This window comes from Gavia stellata, chromosome 12 (assembly GCF_030936135.1).
Source record: "Gavia stellata isolate bGavSte3 chromosome 12, bGavSte3.hap2, whole genome shotgun sequence".
Taxonomy (NCBI): Eukaryota; Metazoa; Chordata; class Aves; order Gaviiformes; family Gaviidae; genus Gavia; species Gavia stellata.
In genome coordinates, this window is record NC_082605.1 from 17,796,803 (window position 1) to 17,802,802 (window position 6,000).

Here is a 6,000-nt window from a genome sequence, read left to right on the forward strand (position 1 = left end):
CCACCCTCGGTGGGAATCGCATACACAGCGCTGCTCCAGCTTCCCAGCCAAAAATCCGGGCAGCGACAGCTCTCAAGGACCGTGCATTTGCGCAGTGATTTAATTCGCAGGCGTAAGAGCCTTCACAAGCCTGACCACAAAACGCCTGCCCAGCCCCATTAGCCAGCTCGCTCCTCCTGGGACAGTTTGCAGGGGAAACTCCTCTGCCTCTCCCGGGAGCGAGCTCAGAGCACCCTCTGCTGTAACCCTGCCTGCGCGGAGCCGGACTGGGTGCACATCTGGACATGGCCACGGTCTGTGGATGGCCACACAGACGGCTCAGCCGAGTGCTCGGACCTCACACGGGGCATCACCCCTAGGGATGGAGACCCATGACCGCTTGCTCCACTGGAGAGGGACTATTGTGCTTGCGTACTTTCACGAAACTCATTACTATGATTTTAAGCATCAAAATGGACTCTTCACTACCTCAAAGTTTCCTTTTCTTGGTGGCTAACAATGTCAACAGTGAAAATGTGTGTGCTATTTAAAACATAAATGGGTCTAAGTTTAACTATCAAACACTGGTTCTTGCTATGCCTTTAGGCACTGGATGGAATAGTACCTATGTAATATTTATTCCTCATTAAGACAGGTAAACACTGTAAGCAAGTCAAGGCTGAAATCTTTCTGTTAAGCCAAACAGATTGAGCTCTGTAAATCTCACACCACAAGGCAGATTTTCCCATCTTCATATATTTACTATGGCTCTTTTCAGCATCCTTTCCAGTTTTGCAACATCCTTTCCGAGATGTGGAAGGCAGAACTGCATTTGCTATTCCAGTCTCACCATAACAATGGAGCAGATAGAGGTTAAACCATTGACTCTCTGTTCTCGTATGTCCCTGGGCTCAGCAGAGGTACAGCATAGCAGCACTCATAATGCTTTATTTTATTTGATTTCCTTTAAGAACAGAATACAATTTCCATTCAGAATACTGCTAAAAAAAATTCATCTGTTGCTTTTAAGACCTGCACCTTTTATTCAGTCTCAGTGAAATAATAATCCCTGATCCTGTAAGTAATTGTTTCGAACCCAGATGAATTCACATGACCTTGTTTAGCAAGTATGTTTAAGAAGACATCTGGCATGCAATGTTCCCCCCTCATTTTCTTTAGAGAAAATCCTATCTAAGCATATGCCTCAGGAAAGAGCACAGTAGTATTTTGTACTACATGAGGCACTGCTTGTGCATTTAAAATTTTCCCTGGTGACAAGTATGAATTCTTCCTCCTTAAATAAAGAAACTTGCCTTGCAGTCACAGCAGCTGTCCACACGATACCCATTAATATGTTGCTGAAAAGGGGTCACCTTTGCCTTCAAAAGGAGGTTCTTCGGGAATCTCTGCTCTGCCATCACCTGGATTCCTGAAGAAAAATGAAGATATATCCACGTTAAGAGATGTATTTATAACCACCATTGGTTTTGTTTCAAATTGTTAGCTCCTCAACATCCTAGCTATAAAAGAGCTGTAGAAGCAACTGCTTGCAAGAAGTCCTTGCACTGTCCCATGAGCACTTATAGCTACTTATTTATGATCGAGACCATGGAAGAAGAGCAGAGAAAATTGCACTTACGCAGATTCCTTGGAGCAATCTTTTTTCCATAAGAAGTGAACATTAAGTGAACATTAATTTATTGTGTAAACACAATTTAGGGTCACTCTTTAAAGCAGAGGCAATTACCCAAAGATTGAAGTATAACTTATTATATGCATTGAACAAACAAAATTATGTGTTCTCAGAATCAGATACAATCCATACTTTAATGCCCACGTCATGCACAGGGATGTCAGCAAGTACAATTTAAAAAGTAATTGAAATATCTATATATATATATATCTCTTGGCATTATTTTACTTGCAGTCAGACCATTATCATAGCACATGTCAGCTGAGCTGGCCAAGAGATCTTACATTAGTGCATTGTACAATCCACGTTGACAAAACAGGTTCAGTCGGCACATGCACAGCTCACGCCATGGCCAAAATGGATCTCAAGTGGTCACTCCAGTAGTGACTGGAATTACTACAGAAAATGCATCCCCCAAAACTCACATAAGGAACCTTAAGTGAAGTTGCAGAAATAAAATAAGGCAGCGACTAGAGGATGCATTATTTAGAATTAGATTCCAAAATTCGCCCCAAAAACTTGATGCTTCCATGGGATACCTTGCAGGCAGCAGAGTGGGGAGGCGGTGCCTGGAGCCCGGGACCCCCAGCTCGCTCTGTCCCATCAGGTGTGGCAACTCCAAGGATGTTGTGCTTCATGTCAAATTGTAGGTGGTTGGGAGCGTTGCCCAAACAGGATATTTTTTTTTTGTCTACAGAGGAAACTGTTTGGGTGTCTTTTGTTAAAACCTGTGTACAATCAGCCTAAAGAACAAAGCTTTGAAGAACTTTATTTGCTGAAAGACACCTTGTAGCTGACTCATTCCTAAAGATACACACACTTACCCGCTGCCCTGATACAAACCACTCGTGCTGTGTAGTGTCCAGCCCGCTTTGATGATAAAGCACAGTGAATAGCTGCACAAGTAGCTAAGAAAAGCCATATGTAACCCTGAGATTGCTTCTGCAGCTTCACGGTGCATTACTGCAGGATTTGCTCCCAGACCAGCCATGAGGAGCAGTGTCCAGCTCTCATGCCTTGGTCGACCGTTATCCTCAGATGAAGTGGCCTTAACGGATGATTCATGGTCTTCACACTACTCCCATGGCCGTCAGGGCATTGCACAGGGAGACATCCAGACACCTTTCTGTGACAGGTTTGGACACCAGGCTGCCATTGGAGTTACCCAGACTTTCACTATAGCCTGATCTGAGCATCCAGCAATTTGGCATGGGAAGCACGAGACCTTGGATTGGGTCTTCTGGCCACAATTGCAGTACAAATACTAAACAGTACTAAATAAGCTGCATTTCTAATGCAGTGTGAAGTGTAGTTTGTTGATGAAGACTCCATGACAGGAGAAAGTTAAGATTCACTTATAAATATTTATCATCAGTTATTCTTTCTATTCTCAAGAAAGAGAATATTCTATTTACTGAGAAAGTAGAGTCTCATTAGACTCTGCACAAACCAATTACATGATGCTCATCATCTTTCAACTTTCATAGGTTCTTAATTGCTGTGGGAGAAACAGTTGTTTTTAAATAGCTATTTTTATATGATCCAGATATTATGACTGTTGAACCAGTAAAATGCACAGTATATTTGTGCCATTACTCTTAAACTTTTTATCTTCTTGGATGATAGACGTGACCCTTGCGAACCGTCCAGTTAGCAAGACACATACAATTAAAGTAAAAATGCATGTGCTAATATGTATATATATATGTATACAGCATGCAAAAAAATACAAACATCTGCAGCTCCCTAGTGCATCCTCTTCCCTCTCAGCTAAACCAGGAACTATTCCAAAGGTGTGCTACAGCTTAAAACTATAATTCTTCCCAACTGAATTGCTCCAGGCTCTAAAAATTCAGGAGTTCATTAAAAACATTATGACATCTAAAAATAGTAACTATAACATAAAGGTTCTAAAGGTGCCAGAGTCTTAACTTGCCTTCTGAATTTTGGCCCTGCAGCTTTGTATGTTCAGCTTTCTTTTTGGAATCATTTAGTGCACTAAATATTTACTTCTTTCCTCTCCTAATGAAAGATGAGATTCTCATGGAATGCCACCACTAAATAACCTTGAATGACCCTACCGATATCACGAGCAGTAAGTCCTTCAGATCTTAAATTAGTGACTAACAAACAAGGAAGAGTCACTGGCAACTTTCAAATAGGATGCGCTAGAATGGAAGTTATTCATCCAAATCCTGTGAGACGTCTGCTATTGTGAGATCCTTAAAGAAAAGCTAAGGAAGCCAGGCTGTTCTGAAGCACAAATACCCGTTTGAAATGTCCTGCTGATGGAGCCGCATGAACACTGTTGGTTCTCTAGCCCCACAGGAACAACACACAACTCTCTTCTGATACAGCTGAAAGTAAGAGAAGATCTTGAGTTTCCCCAAACAGACCCACAACTGATGCAATTTACCTAATCAGGAACTGAATCTATGGAATGGTCATGCAGAAATAAGAGCAAAGGAAGCAGAAGGGAGCTAAAATAACCTAAAGACTTCACTCAGCTGAGAGCATTTGCCATGTCCGTAAGGAAAAATCACGACTCCCCGCAGGCAAGCTTCACCTTGTCCTACCTGAACAAATGACATTCACCATCCCGGTATATCAGAGAGGATAAACTGGCAGAGAGTGTGATGAATTGCTGTAATTAAAGGAGGAAAAAGGCACCAAATTAGCTGTCAAAGAGCAGGACTGGAAGACTGCACCTGGGATGAGCCAATGCACAAAGAGCAGCTCCAATACAGAGCTTCACCACCTATTTGGGATACTCCAGGCAGCAAAACCACAGGTGCTCCCCAAACATCCTCTGGTACTTCTGTCACACCTAGGGTATTAATCTAGCCTGCACTGCTCCCTATCCTCCTATTACAGCCTCAGTAGGACAGTACTTTCCTTTGCTTTTCAGACTGTTGTGTGACACTGCTGTCTAAATGACACCTACAGCAAGTGGAGTGAGTTGATATTGCTGGGTGCTTTGTAAAGCTCTGCAGGATGCCCTGGGATGCCAGTTGCGGCAAACAAGCAAAAGCTTAATATTGCTGTACCAATGCCTGCAAATGGTTGTTGCTAGGAGGCAAATATCGTATTGAGAAACCTGAAAGGAAGCAACAATTTCGGGTCCAGTTTGGAGCTCATTGAAGTCTTTCTGCTGACTTTAAATAGGATGTGATCCATCTTTTAGCAAAGGTATTGGATTTTTTTTTTTAAGAAGTAAAAATGGATGTCACCCAAATGACTCCAGGTAACAAGGACGAACAACAACAGGCCATTGGAAAGGAAGAGTGACTGGGGGAAATGAAAGGCAACATCAAACAGCTTTAGTGAACAAAACCCCACCAGATAAAGAATCTGACTGGGGAAAGCTAACAATGAAAACTTGTATAAAACGTGTATTATTCCTAGGCTACCCCCACACCAGGGTTAAATTTGCAGAGCCGCTGGGATTTTTCCACTTCTCGCATCACATGGCCATTCTCACCTGACAAATTCCCTCTACCTGAAAAGTTGTATAAAACTGTTGCTGCCCTTTGCCCTTTCTGCTCTCTTGCTGTGGTACCTTGCAGTGATTTTAGGTGTTGATCTGGCCTATAAGAGGTTTAAAGTTCTCTGGACAGGGCTGGGGGAAGTTTTCTGGCACGTGGTGTGAAGCCATCCAAGCCCCGATCCGGACCCCTTCCGCTGTGCGCACAAAAACACCCCGGGAGCCCTGAAACACTGCAGCTGTTTTGTGGAAGGAAAAAAGAGAATAAAGAAACTTTCAAAGCAGAAAAAAACCCATCAGACCTGGCTGAAACACAGTCAAATAAACCCAATCTCTCCCTGCCTACTGTACCGTTGCAGGAAAAGTCCTTTTGTTCAGCAATCCCTAACGGCTCCCTATTAATGCAGCCCCACACGGCCTCTCTCTCCCCATCCCAGGTGAGGTTTGGCAGCTCCGTTCCAACAACTCCAGTGCTGCTTGTGCTACGGAGTCCCTGGGAGCTGGGGGCATCGCCCAGCAAGGCACCTCCCTTATTTTGGGGAAGGACAGAGCTCCATCTATCTGGTGGGGTGTCCCTGAGCAAGAGCCGGCGGCCAGGACACTGCGGCCAGACAAATCTCCTCTGCAGCCATACACCTGTAATTAGTAAAACGATGTCCCCCAGTTCTCCTGCCATCCCAACCCCCAGGTCTCAGGCAGGGCTGACCTACCAGCCATGTGCATGTTGGTACCTCCGTTTCTCTTCCCTTTACTTTTTCTGACTTGTCTCTCGGTGACCGCCTGGGGCCAGGGACAGGGTGCAACACACCCAGCACAATGTGCAACACACCCAGCCTCCCCCCCC